The following is a 20,351-nucleotide window of genomic DNA, read 5'->3' on the forward strand; positions in this document are numbered from 1 at the left end:
AACGGACCCAGGACCACACAACTTGTAAGTGGCAGAGCCAGGATTTGAACTTTGCATGGTGTTACTTGGAAATTGTGCCTATGAGCATCATGCTGTTTTCTTTTCTCTTCTCCTGTTTCTTCTTCCTTTTTGTGTTTTCAAGACGGGGTTTCTTTGTGTCACCCTGGCTGTCCTGGAACTCGCTCTGTAGATCAGGCTTGTCTTGAACTCACAGAGATCCACCTGCCTCTGCTTCCTGAGTGCTGGGATTAAATTATGCACCACCACCCCCTGGCATGCTCTGTTGCATTGTGTTAGGTTCAGTTTCCCATCAAGGAGCAAGTACTTTCAGGTGAATGAAGCGTGGAATATGGTTTCTCTGTCTCTCTGTCTCTGTCTCTGTCTCTCTCTGTCTCTCTGTCTCTGTCTCTGTCTCTGTCTCTGTCTCTCTCTCTCTCTCTCTCTCTCTCTCTCTCTCTCTTTCGGCGTATGTGTGTGATGCTTTGTGTACTTCTGATGAATTGGCATAGCACCTTATATATGGTTGTTATTTAATAAAACCTTACCCTGAAATTTTACCAGTGACACGGCCAGGCTGAAGGTGGCCACTAGATGGCACTACGTCCCAGCGAGTGGACAGTGGCTGCTACCCAGCCCTCGGATCATCAGAGTGGAGAAGAGGCAGTGCATTAAGAAATTGGGAGGCTAGGTGAAGGAAAAGACAGACTCACACCTCCTCAGAAGAGAGGGGAGAAAGGAGCACTTACTGCCTTCACTGGTGCCCAGAAAGCTTGAACGTCAGAAAAATGGGACCCAACAGTAGAGAAGTCGATGGAGACAGGGCCAGTCCACAGCCAAGCATCCTTTCAGGCTCTTGGTGGAGAGGACCAGCTTCTCTTCCTTCCCAGGACTATAGTGTGTCTGCCAATGGCCAGCAACACGCAGATTCCAGTTCCATTATCGTCTAGCGGCGCCCCCTCGTTGTTGAATTTCGGGTGTAGGGTGGAAACCATGCAATGGCCGCCTTCAGATCTCACCGTCGATCCTCTGCCACCAAAGCATCTCCTTCCATGATCGTCTCAACACCTCTTCCTCTCTGGCCTGGCCAAATCCTGGTGGAGAACACAAGTTCGGTGTCACGTGCAGGATTGGGATGTCCCACACCAGTAGGAATCAGTTATGAATGGGTCCATATGGATGGTGTCTGTCTGTGCTGGTCAGGAGAGCTTCCTGGAAGAGGAGGTCCCTGATAGGAGGATCTGTAACCTCAGGTGCCAGACCTTGGTGTCAGTGTTAGTTTAACTTGGTAGGAAAAAAAAAAAACAAAACAAAGATAAGAAAACAACAACAACAACAACAAAACCCAAACAACTCAAACCACACAGGCTGTCAGGAGACTCCAGAGGCTATGGATGATCTGTGGGCAGTGGCTTCATCTTAGACTAAGCTCCCCTTCTGTAGGATAATCACACTTGTGGTCCACGCCAGAATGAGCTGGTGTGTGAGAGAGTATGGTTAGGAATTGCCCTGGTACAGCAGGTTAAACCTGGGGTGGCTGTCCGGGGCAAACCAGAACATACGTTCTCTGGACTTCCCTGAGCAATGGTGGCTTTCCCACTCAGGACCTTCTCACCTAGACGCTCTGATTTCTGAACATAAGGCAAACAAATGTGAGGCCAGCGGGCTCTGGGGCCGCCTTATTCTGGGGTGCATGGAGATGTGGGTGGAATCCCCACATTGGGCAAGTACATCAAGGCTTCCGAACCCAGCCGCCAATCTATGGTTCACTCAGATCTAGTCGGTGTGCGGGAACGCCAGCATCAGGCTCTGAGACCCACACACTCCTGCCCTCAAGGGAGGGGGCTCCTTACCCTTGGCGTGGGTCTCTCCTCCGCTTAGGACCCCTCCCTCCTCGGCTCTGTCCATGCTCCTTACTGTGGGCTCCTGGCTCCAGGACAGCATCTGGGACAATTTCTAGGGTGCACCAGAGAGTCCCCTCTTCTGCCCAGCTCACGTTGACTTTCCTACTCTTCCTCATCCTGCGTTGCCTCCCTCCGAATCCTAACAACCTCATGACAAATTATCCCACTGCTAAGTTAAATTGGCTGCTGCATCAAATACCGTGGATTATAGGGAAAGGAAAATACATAGCTCATTAACTCAAATCCCAGCCCCTCCCCCAGGCTTCGGCCTGCCTCCCTCCTTTTGCCAGACTATTGCCGCCTCTTCTTTCTGAAGGCTAGAGGGGCGGGAGGAGGAAGGGGCTTGAGTTCAGGGACAGCGGTTTGGATGTGGGGGTGGAGGTAGGGATACAGGTGCGGGGCGGGGGGTCGTGGGAGGGAGGGTCAGGACCTAGGGGAACACAGCAGCCCATGCACTGCCTGGATCCCACCGGCAGAGGGCGGCATGGCGCAGCTAGCCTGTGCGCGGGCAAGGATGGAGATGAAGTAACAAGACCACTCATTCCAGGCCCTTCCTCATAGAAGAAAGGGCACATCGTCTCTGGGGACCTTTACAGGAGCATCGAGGAGACATCCTGCTGAGAAGCAGGGTCGTGCCCTATCCTGGAAGCCTGGCCGAGCACCAAATGCTGGCGTGGATGCTAGGTGACCTTGCTTCGTCCAGGACGGACGGGGACCTCAGGTTTCAGCTAACCTGCAAGGTGCATCTCTGAGAGGAGAAGAGGGAGGGGAACCCTGTTCAGATATTCCAGAAAGGAAGTGGCTTCCCCAGGGAAGATGATGCCCCATCTCCCCATAAAGGACCCACCTGTAGGCTAGGAGGGGTCCTGGAGGGCCAGGCTTTCAGAGCGTCATGAAGAATTCATCCAACCTTTGTGTTGGCCTGCCGGTGAACTCTGCACAGAGACAATGCCTGGGCCGGGGAAGCCTTTGTCTCCCTCCCAAAAGAGTAGTGTCAAATGGTGGCTCTGTGTGTGCAGAGACAGCCACCCCCCACCTGGGGAGAAAGCTAGTCCAGTAACTTGAAGAGGGGTACCTAATTCAAAGCTAATTAGCTGGAAACTAAATTTTCCTTTTGGTCAGCCAGAAACAAATGGGTGTGGGGACCTAAAGTGAGGGGTGGTAGCGGGGGATCCTAGATGCTGTGAGCCTCGGTGAGCCCTCCGATGTGGAGACTGGATGCACTCTCTCCCTCCATACAGCCAACCAGTACAAAGGTCCATGCAACAGGGTGCTTAAAAAACACATTGGGAAGGCCTGGCATTCTCTAAGAGGTTTCTGGCCCCACATTGTGTCTGGTACTGTGGTACCCGTGTGCAATGCGATGTTTGGAGCCTTCGGTCCAGCAGAGGAAACAAAGGCATAAAGGCAGAATGCTGGGTGAAGAAGTCTGGTCAGAAGAAACGATGATGGAGAACAGCGTGGAGTGGGTGGGAGCTGCTGCTTGAGACAGTGTGGAGGTCCCTGAGAGGCGGGCACATTGTGGATATGTAGGGAGGTGGACTACTGGCACAGTGCGAGGCAGTGCTCCCATAAACATGCCTCTGGGTCTCAAAAGTGGGACAGATGAGCCTGGAGGAGAACAGCTGGGTGGAGGGTGCAAGATCTGGAAGGGCTCTGGCTTTATTTCTGGGCGATCACGAGCAGACAGCAACATCCTTTCCTCCTGCTGCTGTGTGGAGGGCGGGGTACAAGTGGAGGTGTGGGTAGAAGCCAGGACGCTGAGTAGAGGCTACTGCAGTGGTCCAGATGTGAGATGGCATCGGAGTTCCAAGTGCCTGTTTGATGGATTCCAAGTGCTTGTTTGGAATGCTTCATGGTGTGTGTGTGTGTGTGTGTGTGTGTGTGTGTGTGTGTGTGTGTATTCATGCATGTGTGTGCCCTTTCCCGCATCCTCCAGTGGAGATCCCACTGCCTGGCTGTGCTTGTACCATCCCTGGGATATAAGAGTTGAGCCGAGATGCAGTGGAGCCAGCCTGGGAGCCCAAAGGCCCAGCGTCCCCCACTCCCTGACTTACAGAGTGTCTCCAGCCACCTGCTTTTATGTGCCTCAGTTTCCCTGTGTGTGATTTAATGGGTCCATTGTTTGAGCAGCCGGTGGCAGGTCAGGTTAAGTAAAACTCCACAGATGCCAGGGGTTCTCAAGAGAGCTGTGCAGGGACAGGAGGAGAGGGGGTAGAAGGAGAGGGGACAGGAGGAGAGGGGGCAGGAGGAGAGGGGACAGGAGGAGAGGGGACAGGAGGAGGGGGCAGGAGGAGAGAGGACAGGAGGAGAGGGGACGGGAGGAGAGGGGGCAGGAGGAGAGGGGACAGGAGGAGAGGGGGCAGGAGGAGAGGGGGCAGGAGGAGAGGGGACAGGAGGAGAGGACAGGAGGAGAGAGGACAGGAGAGGGGACAGGAGGAGAGGACAGGAGGAGAGGGGGCAGGAGGAGAGGGGGCGGGAGGAGAGGGGACAGGAGGAGAGGGGACAGGAGGAGGGGACAGGAGGAGGGGACAGGAGGAGAGGGTGACGTCGGCTGGGAGTCTGTGTGGAGGATTATGTCCCAATTATGCCTGACTTTTAGGGAGTTTCTCAGAGGAAGGCAGTCATTAAGGCAGACTTGAAGGGCAAGCAAGTTTCCGGAAGGCAGCGAAGGGATGGGGAGGAGAGCAGGTGTGCAGGCTTGGAAGTGACTGAGTTAAAAGACGTCATTTTAATTCCAGACTTTCAGAGCAGGAACAGACTTGGAAATCGTCAGATCCAGTAGGTTTTCAAATGTGTTTTGTTCTTTCTTCAGACCTGCTGTGTGGAATTCTGTTTCTTAACAGGCAGGCAATATTAATAGCAAATGCATATCGAGAGCATGCATTGTATGGCAGGCACTTTGGGTCATTTAATTTCCCTCATAATTTTAATAGATTAATCCTACCAATCTCCCCATTTTATAGAAACGTGAGGCCCAGAGGAGTTTAGGGAATTACCCTTGGTCACTCAGCAAAGACCCCATGCAGTCTGGTCCCTAAGCTGTACCATGTGTTGCCAGCTGTTCTGTAGCTGTGGTAAATCAGGGAAGGCTTCCTGGAGGAGAATGTACATTTTCTGTCACCAGCCACTCCTATAGCTTTGAGATGTTCTATCCAGAAGCCTCAGCCTCCAGAAGAGGCTGGGGGAGGGCAGGAGAGACCCACCCTTCGCCTCTAATCTTCATTTTCCTTAAGACAGAGGAACAGCCAGATCCTAGGTTGAAGGTGCAGAGAGGAGAAATGCTCTGGGGTTGTGGATTGTGTGCGTGGGTGCCTGAGCAGGTGTGTGTGTGTGTGTGTGTGTGTGTGTGTGTGTGTGTGTGTGTGTGTATTGTGTTATGTTGTGTTGTGTTTGTGTGTGTCTGGAGCAGAAAGCTGGGCCCAGGGGCTCAGTGTCACGGGAGGCCAGGTAGGCCCCCTTTCATTCAGTCCTCAACCCCCCTCAGCTTGCTTCACATGGAAGAGTAAGGGAGGTTAGTCTTGTGTTGGAGCAGTGGAGTTAAGGGACTTTTGGGAGGTGGGGAGCGAGCAGCATTTGGTTTTCTTTTGGGGGTACACCATTTCCTGTGCTCTTTGCAGTGGCGTTGGGAGCCTCTGAACTCCAGAATCCTTATTGTCAACCCCCAGCATCAGCTTGCAAGGGCTGAAGCTGGATTTCCCTGGGGGACTTGTCTCTGCCCTGGGTGGACAGAGGGCAGGCTCCATCTGTCCGTCCGTCCGTCCTGGCTTTACACCTGCTTCCCATCCAGATGGTGTCCTTTGCCCCCACGTGTCCAGTGAGTTCTGGGTGTTCACCCATCAAACATTTATTGACTGCTATTGTAGGTCCCAGGAACTGCGCACAGCAAGACAAGCCTGTGTGTGCGCGCAGCCCTGTGGGAACACACGCTGGCACTGGGCAGAAACCGACAACCGTGTCAGCGGTTGTGGTTTGGTCTAAAGAGGGCTGCCACATACATGCCGTGCCCAGTTTACTCCGTAAACTGTGGCTGATATAGGAGAGCTTTAGGCAGGGATAGGCAGATCTTGGGAGTGGTTCATTCGGCGCTGGTAAATGCACCAGGACAGAGCCTTGTTCATTTTGTGCCAGGGCAAGAGAGCAATCCCACCCATCCCGGGACTCTCACACTCATAAGAAGTTGGGCTCTGGGAAGCTGTTCTAACCATCTCACCAGAGCCTTCTATCTCCGCTGCGATTCCTTCCTCCTGTTTGGGCTTGTCTGTTTCCACTCCATTCCCAAACAATGCCCGGGGTGCACACACCACCCCGAATAGCGGGACAGTGTGGAGGTCTATTCTTGCATCACAATTTGTCCCTGGCCTTCGACTTTGGGTTTGAACAGTGTGATGGTGGCTATTGGTCCGGACCCTGGGGGAGCGAGGCCAAAGGCCAGGAGAAATCCAGAATCCAGCAGGCTGCATTGCCTAGGCTCTGATCCTTTGGTTGGCTGGACCTCCGCCCATCCAGGGGTCCGTGCGGTGGGGCGGGCACCAGGGGGCGCCCGCGCGTCGGGCTTCGCGCAGGGTCCGCTCGCGGTTAGGAGGCGGGGGGGGGGGGGGGGGGGGTGCGTGGAGGCCGCCAGGGGGCAGCAGAGCGCAGGCTGCGGCTCGGTGCACGGGCCTGGGCGCGGCAGCTGCGTTCCGGGCTCGGAGCGCCGTTCTCTGTTAGGAGGGTAATTTAGAGCAATTACACCGATTATTATTGCTTTTCTAATTAGTGCTTTTCCTACAGAATTAGCCGAGTGTTTATTAGGAGCTGCTTGTTGCCAGCAGCTTAACTGCTTCGCTGCCAGGCGCGGGCACCCGGAGGGGCCCGCCGCGAGGGGCTGCTTGGTTATGTGGTTTCGCATAAAAGCACGGATTAAATATTCATTCTGCTTTGTTACATATAGCATTAAATTTTTATCAGCTGTATGTTTTCTTTGAAGTTTGTCCTGCGTGTTAACACGCAGGCAGGCTACAGAGAAACTTGTACCTTGTCGGTAGGGAGGGCAGGCAGATGGGGGTGTCCTGAGGTGTGGGGGCCAGATGGGGCCCCTAGCATCTGTACACCTTTAGGCTTTCTCCAGACCTTGTGTTCTGGACCCTTATAGATCCTTGAAGGTGGAAATAAAGGAACTATTCCCTCCATCTGATGGATGAGAAAGACCAAGGCTTCGCGGGGTGGGGGGGAGGGGATATAGGGGTCTTGGTGACATTCAGGACTGACGCTGTTAGGGTCTTCTCATCTTTGGGAGGTTCGACGATCTCAGGCCTATGGCAGACCCTTGCCATATGTACCCCTCTTGGGCTTCCGCTCTCACAAAAACAGCTTTCAAACTTTTCTCCATTTGATCCCACCTAAGTCGGGGTGTGCCAAGATGGTATCTGGTACCCACACCACACTCCTGGATCCAACCACGTCTTGTTTGGCAGAACCTTTGGGAACCATTGACCCATTGAAGCAGTTACACGCGGCTGGGAAGCCCAGGGGAGAGACTGTGGATCGCTTTAGTGCTGGCTTCATTTGATTAGTTGCTACTTACTATGCCTGGAGGACTAGGGAATGGTCCTCTTTTCTCTGCCCTGGGAACCTGGGTGAGAAAATACGAACCCACAGATACACCAGAACAAAACCAGAGGGCGCATTTTGGGTCGTCGTCGACAGGGCCTTGCTGTTCAAGGGCCTCTTGGAAAACCACTCCCCCAGTGCGTCCAAAGGTTTGTTTACAGCTCATTAACCACTTGATGGAAAGGTTGGTGGGGGCGGCAGGGAAGTATTGACAGAAAATCGATCAGAAATGAAGATTAACGATCTCCAAAGCCGTCCTGTGGGTCAATAGGGAAATGCGATTTGAGTTCAAAACCGGGGGTGTCGTAAGCTAAGACTTCATTGCACATTCGTCACTGTGCAGATCAAGGCCAGGGTGGAGACTCGGTATGCTGGGAGGTGCGGCCACAGGGGCTGGTGCGGAAGAGAGATTAATGGATGGGGCTTGGTCTGGAGTCTTCCAGCCGGGTCTTTTCTTGGCTAGGGCTCCTCAGCAGTAGGTGGAGGATCCGGGAAGTGGGGCTCACAACCCCCGTGGGGCTGCTCACTCCTGTGTCCAGGATAGGGTTCCCCGGGGGCTCCTGTTTGCCAGCCTTGTTCGTCTGGATCAGACCAGGCCTCTCCCGGTGAGAGAGGAGAGGCAGCAAGTGTTCGTAAATAAGTCAGTGGGGGCCAGAGGTGACAGAGTGGTGGGAAGGTGTACAGAGCGAGACCTGGAAGCTCTGGGATGGCAGGCCACCGCGTCCCATTACAGGCGGAGGGGCTCCTTATGCTGTTGTTGTAGGCTGCCTTTGGTTTATTTATTTTTTATTTTTGAGTCTTTCCTTATTGTGACTGCTTTGCCCGGCAGCACAGGCAGGGTAGAATGGCGCTTTCAGCTCATGCCTCTTACCTTCACATGAAAGTGCAAACACCTCTCAGAGCTCCAGAGCTGGAGGTGTCCCTGTGTCTGTCCAGGGCTTCTCGGGCTGCATGGGAAGGTGTTCAGGTGAGCACTCTGGGGGTCTGTTTCTTTTTGGCAGGGCCATATTCCCCAGGCCTGGAAATGCCACCCCCCCTCCAGGATCCCAGTTGGCAAGGTGACGGAGCAGTGATATCTGGGGTATTGACATTTCTGGCTCTTCTCTTCCTGGAGATAGGAGGGGCTTTCACACTCCACAAAATGCCCCTGGAGTAAGAAGCCCACTAGGGCCTGGCTACCTACTAGAAATTCAGAGAACGGACAAACGGGGGTAGAGCCTGGCTCAGGATTTCCGGGGGGGGCGGGGGTGAACACATATAAAGGGCTGTATGAGGTCTGAAGTCCACAAGACTGAGAAGCCGCACAATAGAGATATAACTCAAGGATCGCTGCATGAAAGCCATGCGTATCCCTCATCTTTGAAGTCCTTATCTCGGAAATTGCCTGGGCCACTCATGCCCCTTGGGCACCTTCCTCCACTAGCACTGACGTTGTTGACCAGGAGCTATGTGATAGCTCATAGACCCTGACGGCAAGAAGAGGTTCAAATGGTCTACGGGGGATGGGGGGGATGGGAGTGTGGGGGTGTGGGGGTGTGGGGGTGTGGGGGTGTGGGGGGTTGGGGGAGTTGGGTGGGGTTGGGTGGTGAGGTGGGTGAGGGGTGGGGGGTGGGGAGGGAATTGTCCACCTGAAGTGACCGACATTGCTGACATTGGGAGGTCCCTGTCCTCTTCCCATTAGAAAAGTCACTGCTGCCCCCCCCCCCCCCCCATGATCATCTAACACGTCTCCAGACATTGTCAAATGCCCCATGGAGAAGTGTCACTCCTGGGTCCCACTAGGAGTCTAACCTCCGTTAACAAATGCACAAACTGGTACCTGGAAATGCCATAGGGACAGTGATGTAGGGACCATAATGTAAGGCTGTGTTAGTTCGCTGTCTGTTGCTGTGATAAAGCACTGGCCAAAACCAACCTGGAGGAGGCAAGCGTTTTTCGGGCTTACACATCCTGATTACAGCGGGGCACCGACTTAAGCAAAAGCACAGGAAGAAGCCGTGGGGGAAACGCTTGCTGGTTTGCTCCCTAGTGGTTGCTCAGTTTGTTTTCTTAAACAAACTAGGGCCACCTGCCCTTGGGCAGGACCACCTACAATGGGCAGGCCTCCCCCCACCAGTCACTAATCCAGAAAATGCCCCATGGGCTTGTCTAGAGGTCAGTCTGATGGAGGCAGTTCCTCTCTTGGGGTTCCCTCTTCCCAGATGACTGCAGCTCGGGTCAAGTGGACAAAACAACACAACGCAGCAGAGAAAAGCAATTGACCAATACAGGCACTTTAGTTGAGTGGCTGTCTTAGTTTGATTCTCTGTTGCTGTGATAAAACACTGACCAAAAGGAACATGTGGAGGAAAGGGTTTATTTCATCTTAGTCTTCAAGGTAAACGGTCCATCACTGAAGAAACTCAGTGCAGGACCCCGGAGGAGTGCTGCTTACTGGCTTGCTCCCTCTGGCTTGCTCAGCTGCTTTTCTTGTAGAACCCAGGCCCACCCTACTGGAGATGGTACCACCCCACAGGGAGCTGCGCCCTCCCACATCAATCATCAATCAATCAAGTGTTCCGTAGATGTGCTCCTAGGTCAAGCTGATGGAGGCAATCCTTCAGTTGAGGTTCCCTCTTCCCAGGGGACTCTAGTCAGTATGAAGTTGACAGAAACTAGCCAGCCCAGTAGCCCATGGGGCTCACATGCCGGAGCCAGTCCCATCCAGCCAAAATGAGTCTCTTCTACCGGCTAGGTCCACTGTGATCAGAGCCCGTGGACCTCTGCCCTGACTCCGTTTGCCTGTCCACAGTTACCTCTCAAGGTCTCAGTTAACAGTGAAGACGGTCAGAAGACAGTGGAGACTCTTCTTCAGATGAGAACTAAGAGGGTCTACGCAAGATGCAAGGCAATAGCATTTGGAAGACACACTACAACTTCCCATCCTCAAATCCAAAATCTTAGAGACATGGATAAGACTCTTCACAAAGTGTTAGAAGACACCCAGTGTCTTAGATAAGAGGGCAGAAAGGGCTGTGTTAACCAAGAGGCCACAGTGGGTGCGATGCCGACCGGTTCCAGAGCAGAGGCTGTGTGGGCTCACGGGGACACTGGGCAGGGCGGTAAGCTGGGAACAGCAGGTGGCCACTGTCATTTTCCATGTTGTGGTGTCCATAGGGATGGACACCTAGACTAGTGTGTCCAGGAGGTTGGGCACGAGGCACAGGAAGCCCCTTTGGGACTTGGAAAGTTGTAGAAGGATTGTGCCTCCATCACTCTGAGATGGATGAGGGTGGCCACATACATCGGCTGCTCTCCACAGAGGCCAGCTCAAGTAGCATGCGCAGAGGTGCCCTCAACCTTATATCAGGCTGGACACCCAGGGTCTCTGGTGCTCTTCTCAAAGGTCAAAGAGCAATCAGGAATCTCTGAGGACTTGCGAGGAGACATCATGAGCAAAAGTGTCCAGCTCAACAAATGAAGGAAGCAGCCATGAAGAGAAGGAGGAAATAGCACTCTCAGACTGGAGGAGAGGTATTCCTGACATCACCACAATGCTATGGAAACCTTGAAGAGGAGGTGCATCATGGGAGTGTTTTGGTCTCTGGGGCTTACCCTTGGTGGTTAGTCTCTTCCCCTACCTCCCTCTGTCTCCCCCCCCCCCCCGACCCCATAAGTGAACACTTGGCTTTTCCATATGCTCCTTCCCACGGAGGACCCAAGACAATAGGCCAGTTGATCCTAAACCTCTAAAACATTAAACCCAAACCAACCTATTTACAAACTGGTTCTCTCAAGTATTTGCTGTAGTGGGAGAATGCTAACACAGAAAGGTTAATTAATATGCTGTAGAAGATACGGGGGCCTCGAATCTATGTACTAAGAGTCAGTGAGTGATTACAGAAACGAGCAATTCTGATGTCTTTAAATCTCAAAAGCAATGTATTAAAGTGCAAAGTGAGTGTAGATGAAAAAAGAACAACAGCCCCAAGATCAAGAGTTCTCCAGCAATGCACCACAAATGCTGAGGAGAGAGCATGAAGGGGAAGCTGGCCACCATGGAGGACCCCTCCATAGGGATGGACACACTGACAGGGAAACAATGCAGGAGGGAGAGGCAACGGTCAGGAATCTACAGGCTAGAATTTTCTAGAAGCAAATAAAGATACTACTTTTCAGATTTAAAGATTCTGGCATGGCCAGAAAAAGTTAAAAAAGAATACAAAAACAAACAAACAAACAAACAAACAAACCATAAAACATAGACATGTCATGAGATTCTAGAACACTAGAGGTATTAAAAAAAACAGAGATAGATAGGTAAATAGATAGATTGATCAATAGATAGATGGATGGATGGATGGATGGATGGATGGATAGATGGATGGATGGATAGATAGGCAAGCAGGCAGGCAGAAAGACAGATAGATATTTTGTATGGCACATTATTTTCTAGAGCGGCTGTATGAAAGTGACTAGCAGGGCTTTGTAGTGGTCCCAGCTGCGGGGGCCAGAGTCTCAAGTGGAGCTGTGAGTGGTCTCTTCCCAAGGCTCTGAGGTGGTCTGCTCCGGTCTCTCGCCCACCTCTGATAGCTCCTTTGGTCCTCAGCTTGCAGCTGCATGGCCCCGTCTCTGTCTGTGACCTTCTTCTTGGTGTCCTTGTCTTCTGCTCTCCCGCTACAGAGACACTGGTCTTTGGACATAAAGCTTGTTCTAAAGCAGTGGTTCTCAGTCTGTGGGTCATGACCCCATTTGGGGGTTGAATGACCCTTTCACAGGGGTTGCATATTAGATATCCTGCATATAAGCTATCTCACACATCAGATATTTACATTGTGATTCATAACAGTAGCAAAATTACAGGTGTGAAGTAGTAACAAAATAATTTTATGGTTGGAAGTCACCACAACCTTAGGAACTGTATTAAATGGTCGTAGTGTTAGGAACATTGAGAACCACCATTTAAGGGATCCCATCTCCAGACCCTTCTCTACCCGTACACACCCTCTAAGGGAGGTCACTCTCGTAGGTGCTCAGTGAGGACCTGCGTTTATTTTGAGGGGATGACATTTATCCTGCTAGATCGAGGAACAAGGACTGGGTTGCTATCACACTCCTCATCAGCAAAATTGGATACAAGAAAATAATGGTGCGATGTTTTCAAAGCACTGAGGATAAATGGCTTTGAACATAAATTATCATTCAAGTGTAAGGGTAAAAATGAAGCCATATCAGACAAATAAGGACTCAGAACATTTACCAGGCCTTCGAATTCCTCTTTGGAAGAATTATTGTATTTGGCTATTGTCCCCTCCTCCCCTAACAACAAAGAAAAAGTAACCCTAAGTTGCCTGATGTTGACAGAAAAGCATTTTTACTTCATCTTTGTTTAGCAAGCTCCTTGGACAAGAAGTATGACTGAGGATGTATAGGAAAGAGCAGCCGGTACCTCATGTTGCTACCCTAAATGCCCACTCACCAAAGCAATCACTCTCCACTCTCCCAGCTGTCTGTCAGCTAGTTGGTTCTATATTTTGAAATTTATGCCATAGACAGCTGTCTCTTGACTTCTCCATTTTCATAGTTATCGGCTAACTTTCATCTGTGGAAAGTTCTGTTTTAGCTTGCATACATGCCCTTTACTTCCCCTCTAAGCACATAAACCCTTCTTCCCCCATCCTCTGTGGACTGGCTAATTGTGTGTCAACTTGCCACAAGCTAGAGTCACCAGAGAGGAAGGAGCTTCAGTTGAGGAAATGCCTCCATGAGATCCAGCTGTAAGGCATTTTCTCAATTAGTGATCACTGGGGGAGGGCCCAGCCCATGGTGGGTGGTGCCATCCCTGGGGTGGTGGTCCTGGGTTTTGTAGAAAGCAGGCTGAGTAAGCCAGAGGAAGCAAGCCAATAAGAAACACCCCTCCATGGACTTTGCCATAGCTCCTGCCTCCAGGTTCCAACTCTGCTTGAGTTCTTGTTCTGACTTCCTCCAATGATGGACTATGATCTGGAAGTATAAGCCAAATAAACCCTTTTCTTCCCAACTTGCTTTTTGGTCATGATATTTCATTGCAGCAATAGAAACCCTAACTAAGACAAATTGGTACCAGGAGTGGGGTATTGCTGTGACAGACATGAGCATGTTTCTGGGAGGACTGTGGAAGGACTTTGGAACTTGGGGCTAGAAGAGCCATTGAGTGTTGAGACCTCAGTGGGATGTTCTGTGGGAGCTTGGAAGATAAGAATGTTGAGAGTAGTGCAGAAGATGGAGGCCTGGCTTGTGAAGTTTCAGAGGGAAGTTTAAAGACTATTGGTGTTATTTGCTATTTTGAATTAAGATCCTGTGGTTCTGGTTAGCTGGAGCCGAAGCATCAGCTGTGATTAACCAGATACCAGAACTACTAAAGTGAAACCTTTACATTACTGGGACAATTGATGCTGGTCAGCTGGAGCTGAGAAATTAGCAGTTTTAAGAGGAGACCAGCATCACTGAGGTGAAATCTTTGACCTGTTTCCTGAGAGCACAGAGAAGCTATGTTCCAGACACGACTATGTCTGTACCTCATATTGGCAGCAGGACTTGGTAATGTGTAAGGGTTACCCAGGTGGTACTGGTTTTGAAGGCATGAAGAACAGCTGAGACTTGGCACTGTGAGAGGCCATTGGTGAAGGTGCAGCCTCAGTGGCAGTTGAAGGTCCAGGACTGAAGGGGTCATGCAAAGAAGTTGGGTCTTGGCACCATGAAGAGAGCCTATGAGAGGCTGTGGGTGAAAGTGCAGCCCAGTTACTGCAAGGGACCCAGCATTTTGGGATGCCAGTACCATGGATGACCACCAAGAACAGCAGCAGCAGTGGAGTGGAGCCAGCTGGAGCCTAGAAGACAAGCTGTGTGTGCTGCAGAGGGTGGAGCTGGAGAAGTGACCCGAGCCCTTTGGAGGAGCACAGAAGACCGTGAGTGGATCCCAGACAATTTGACATTGAGTTATTTATACTGTTGGAGTTTGGTTTTGCTTGGTTCAGATTGTGATGGTGCCCTGGTTCTTCCCTATTGAAGAAGGTATTTAATTTAATTTTAATTTTTAAAGGAGCCCAGAGATGAAAGACTTGAATTTTTAAAAGAGAATGGATGTTTTAAAGAGACTGAAATTTTAATGTGTTTGAATTTGTAAAGACTGTAGACTTTTAAAATTATCTATGATTTTAACATGAGATCTTAGGGATGAATAAGAAAGGGAGGGATGTGGCTTAATAGTGATGTGTTTGTGTGTCAAGCTGACAAGGGGTCCAGTTGTGTTGGGCTGATGGTCCTGGGTTTTATAAGAAAGCAGGCCGAGTAAGCCATGGGGAGGAAGTCAGTACGTAGCTCCCCTCCATGGACTCTGCATCAGCTCCTGCCTCCAGGTTCCATTTCTGCTTTAGTTCTTGTTCTGACTTCCTCCAACGATGGACTATGATCTGGACGTGTGAGCCAAATAAACTGTTTCCTTCCCAGCTTGCTTTTTGGTCATGGTGTTTCATTGCATCAATAGAAACCCTGACTAAGACACTCCAAGAGTGATCATCTGGCTTTGATAAAGTTCCCACTGGGTGTCAGTCAGTCTGACCATTCGAATGGTACTCACAGTTAAGACATAGTGAGTGGTCACCGTACCTTTCTTCTCCCTCTGAATCGGTCCTTGCTTTACTTTTGCTTGTTGACTGTACAAGCTGAGTAGTCCTGCTTGTGAACCCATGCCTCAACCTCCCACAGAAGGAAGAGTATCTTTCCGGGTTGTCCAAGTGCACTAGCTGCTCTAGCTGCCAATATCCTGGACTTTTTCTTCATCCCTTTTAGTGGTTGGATTCCTGGACCCTGTGTTCCTCCTTTTCTTGATGTACATCCTCATTTTGGTGAACTTTCTTCTTGGTAGCTTCCTATGAAAGATGAACACCCCCTCGACTTAGGGCGTTAGCTGGATCTACAATTCCATATTGGAGGCCACTTCCCCATAGACCTCCGAAAAGATTTCCCTGTGGTCTGTCACCTTCCAGTATCACTTCAGATACCTGGATTCTGAATCACCTGAAATCATCCTTTATTTTTTTTTTTTTTTTTTTTTTTATCTTCTCAGCATTTCACTTTATTGTTTTTCCCTAAATTTTCATTAACTTAGAGAAAATAAAATCCCAGGCTTGTTATGTAGATAACAATGACGTTAAACTTCTGATCCTTAGGCCTCCCCATCCTGAGTGCTGAGGACTGAACCCAGGCTTTATAGTAGAGCACTCTACCAGCCTAAACATATCCCCAGCTCTCTCTCTCTCTATATATCATCCTTTATTTTTAATATGTCCTTTCCCTGCCCTCCTGGAAGCTTTTAGGACCTTCTATTGATCCCCACTGTTCTTCAATTTCACTATGATGTACCCTAATGAATGCATATGACCACCCAATTTTAAAACCAAAACAAAAGTAGTTTCTTAGCCTTTTTAGTGGCTATATATAAACTATAAGTATAAATAGACCTACTATATTCTAGGAAGTCCCTTAAAAGGGCTTTCTTATTTTTCTTCTTTTCCTCCATTGCCTGGGTGGATATGTAATGTCTGGAGCCCCAGCAGACATTGAAACATGAGATAACTTTGGGAACAGAAGCCATGTCCTGTGAGGCAGCGGTATTGTAGGACATCAGTTCCCAGTACCTGCAGTGACCTTCACTGGGCTCAGTGTTTCTGGGCTTTCGTTAACTTGAGAGAAAAATGTATTTCTATATATCATTTTCCAGTTGACAGATTTTACATTTCTATATTTTTATTTTATGTATATGAGTTTTTTCCTGAATGTGTGGAAGTGTACCACATGCATTCACTGGCCATAGAGGCCAGCAGAGGATACTAGATCCCTAGAACTGGATGAAACCAGAGTTACAGATGATTATGAGCTGTCATGTAGGTACTGGGGACCGAACCGAGGTCCTTTGCAAGAACAGTCAGTACTCTTAACTACTGAGCTACCCCTACAGGCCCATGTCTGTATTTTTTTTTTTAACTACTATTTTGTGGGCTTTTGTTAAACAAAGCCAAAGTTATCTTTAAATGATACCATAGAGAAAATAATGTATTTTCCTTCATGAAATAACCTTAAACATTCTTTCAAAGGCCTCTCAGTGCGTGGATGATCGTGAGATCTGGTCTCAACACAACCCACAAAAACTCCAAAGAAATTATAAATTAAAAAACTGAAAGAAAGTACAGAACAAAAATGTCAGATGTTTTCATGGGAGATGGCAGGAGACAAAGGAAGTGATAGGCAGTTGACTCTTAGATTAACCTGGGGGTAAAAATAGACATGGATTCTTTGTATGGTCAACTCTAGAAAAAAATGGAATCTAGAAGAATCAAGTGACGACAAGTCAATGACGTAAACTAAAAAGTAGGGAAAAAAGGGTTAAAATACAGTAAGTTATATAGAACACATGTGGACACAAGGACCCACACACAGGCATACACACATGCAAACACACACAGTACCACCACCATCATCAATGCAGCCCTAAGCATATCAGCAATCACAATACTTTAGAATGAGTTGTATTCTTCTCAAATTAGATTTTTAAAAATTCTGATTGTGTGGTTTTCTAGGAGAATACATACGTAAAACAAGCAGCAAAGTTGAAAATAAGAGGAAAAACATCAAGATACGTACCAGTGCGAGCTAATAATATAAAAATAGGGATAGCAATATTAATAGCTAATAAAGAGGAATGTTTTATGGTGAGGAAAGAAATTCCCTGTTAAGATGATCTATGGCAATCATGGGCCATTATGCACATAGCAAAATCTTGAAAACATAAAAAGCAAAAATTGATAGCATTACTGGGAGATGCAGATAAATATATTCTGATAGTCAGAGATTTTCACTTACTTCTCAATGGATCAGCCAGACATACCAACAAAGAAACCAACCAAGGATGTGGAGGACACACGTACCATGATTAGCAAGGCTGGTCATGTGCTTCATTTCAGGGATGAAGGGAAATCTCTTTCTGACACAGATGGAGTATAATTGCCTACATGTTGGGTCAGGAATAAATCAATGAAAATTTGGGAGATTACCATTATACTTCAACGCCATATACGTCAGCATGGTACAATATAGTGAGGGGTCACCCCCACATAACAGTGGAAACAAACTCATGCACCTGTGATTGGAATACTATACTCTTCTTGGAGATAACTGGATCACAGGGTCCATCCAAATGGAAATGATACACTATAGACTAAATGCCAGGGCACATTGTGCCAGCAGGTGCAGAGTGAGGGGTCATTAGAAAATATCAAGCCTGCAAATGACTCATCTAAGATTTCATTTGAAGAAATTAGATAAAGACCAATAATCCAGAACCACAGACAGTGGATTGATGGAGTTAATAATGATAAAATCTCGAATGAATGTGGAACAAAGGGTTGACCTTACTCATAAAGCCAAAATCCCTCCTTTAAAAAGATGAGTAAAATGGATGCAATTTGTCGCCATTGGTGGAAAATATTAAGGTTCAACACAACTAAGCGACAGAAGGAACTAGAAATGAGTCAAAATTATAGCAGGAAAATGAAAAAAATATATGACTTGGAGAAAAGTATTCATGTTAAAGTTTTGACTCCGATATCTCTGTCAGGTGAACTGCAGTCATTAATGTGGGTCTCATGATCAGTGAAGTCACTGGTGCACATCAATGCCCCGACATTCATAATTTTAGACTGTGGTAAGATGCTTCCGTGTTTGATATAGCTTCTGAGTTTCTCTCAAGATGGGGTTCAGCCATTCTGGAAATGCTATAAGCCAGCTCATACCTCTAGAGTCTATGGCCCAAGAGAAGACTCACCAGAGTCTGCCAGTGCATCAAATTTAACAGTTGTGACCAATGTGCTTCTGTGGTTGAGAAGCCGCCAGTCTGTGGTATGGGTCATCAGCGGGTCTGGCTGATTCAGACAAAGGGTCCACTCGAGCTAGATCTGTAAAAGATGAGGAATCACTTGGGAATAAAGGGTCTTTATCGAGTTGTTTTGGGGTGAGTTGGGACAGAACTATTCCTGCTTCCCTTCCCGCCCTCCTGGACTGTGTCTTGCTGTCATGGAGTCTGTGGGTGTCTGTGGCTTTACCTTCTCCCTCTCCTTAGCAGGTGACATGTGGAGGAGGCTGCCTGGCTGCCCAGTGGCCAGCTGGACTACAGGCATGTGTGCACTGAAGTGAAATGTGAGTGGAAGTGATGTGTGTCACTTTAGGTCAGATGCCTTTTGTGTGGCTCTACTAATTGTCTCTTCCCTGTCCCAAGACTGGCTTCCTTCCTTCTTGCTCCTGAAACAAATAGGGTAATCCTGTGATGGCCAGGGGAATAAGAAGACCTTGCTTTTGGAAGTGGCAGCAGTCAGCATCCTCAGCCTGGGCTGGCTGGTGGAGTAGCAGGTCCTGCACTGGCCCACAATTTGTTTTGTCTCTTCTATTGGAATGAAAAACACAGGAGTAGAGACTGGGTCTTTTGTTTGGTTTCTGCTAAGGAACAAGCAGAATCCCAGGTGCTGTAGCTACACAGGAAGACAGACTGCCCTTGACCTTGAGACCTTTGTCCCATGGACATCCACATAAATGGCAACAATGAAGGTCTGCCTAAAGAGAATGTGACTGAGGGTCAAAGGGAGCTAGTGAGGGGCCCCGTATCCACTTTATTTATTTTATTGCTGTAGGTATTACTGGGGATTGAATTTACTCTATAGCCCAGGCAAGTCTTGAACTTGTGATCTTTCCCTGATCTCTTTTTTAAAAAGATTAAGTAAAATTAAATGTGCTGGTCTGCACTCCTCAATTAATCTGTTAGCATCGCAGCCTTCTGTCCAGAAAGACCTTGAGGGTGAAGGTTTTGGTCCCTACTCTGACCCTTCCACCAAGCAAAGAGCTGCCGCATTGAAATGCCTGTGTATACAGTGGTGAATGTCTGATGTCACAGAGTCTCTCTCCTGTTCCTGCTGTCTGATGGTGAGCCTCCCCCCCTCCGGGATCCAAGGATTTCCACTCCCTCCCTGCCCAGCAGGTGGCTTTTCTGATGGCTTGTAAGAAGCTGGTGTTTAAGGGAAATGCTATTCCAGAACACGAATTTAGGATCTCCAGAAAGTCGTCACGGTGCACCTTTCAGCTCCACACCTTAGACAGAGCGAGAGCTGGTGTGTAAATGATGTTTGAAGTAAATTATGAACGCCGAGGACCTCTTTATTAGACAGTCTTCTACAAAGGAATTTTATTTCAGATGCTGTGACACATGATAAATGGCCGTTTCAGAGAAGAAGTAAACTACATCCTTCAGGCCAGTGGATCTGAGGGCGGTATCAGCCAGGGGAAGAAAATCCAATTTGCTTTTAAATGCCATTCATAGAGAACGCCTTTCATACCAATGGCACATGTTAGGAGAGTATAAAAGTTTACACATTCAGAAACTTTGCATAAGCCCTGTCCAGCTAAGAGGTCCCGTCCTCAAATCCAGGCTGGAACAACACAGGAATATCTGGAGAAAGCACACCCCCATTTTTATGCACACCCCCCCCCCCACTGATGTGTCAGGGGTTTGTGGAATAAACGGCTTTGCCAGGCAGTGAGCAGAACAGAAAATCCACCGAATTACATCCTACTTAGGAGTTTCCAAAAGGTGGCTTTGAGACAAATTCCCCAGGATAGCTAGAACAGGCGATCACGCAGAGGAAATGTGTGCACACATATACTGAGCAAAGCCCACCTTCCCACTCCTTAAATAGCTAGAGGTTGGGAGAGAAATGGAATTCAACTCAACATCAACTCAACATCCGTTGTTCTGCCAATCTTTTTTTTTTTTTTTTTTTTTGTCTCTCTCACCCT

Source organism: Peromyscus maniculatus, chromosome 19 (assembly GCF_049852395.1).
Source record: "Peromyscus maniculatus bairdii isolate BWxNUB_F1_BW_parent chromosome 19, HU_Pman_BW_mat_3.1, whole genome shotgun sequence".
Lineage (NCBI taxonomy): Eukaryota > Metazoa > Chordata > Mammalia > Rodentia > Cricetidae > Peromyscus > Peromyscus maniculatus.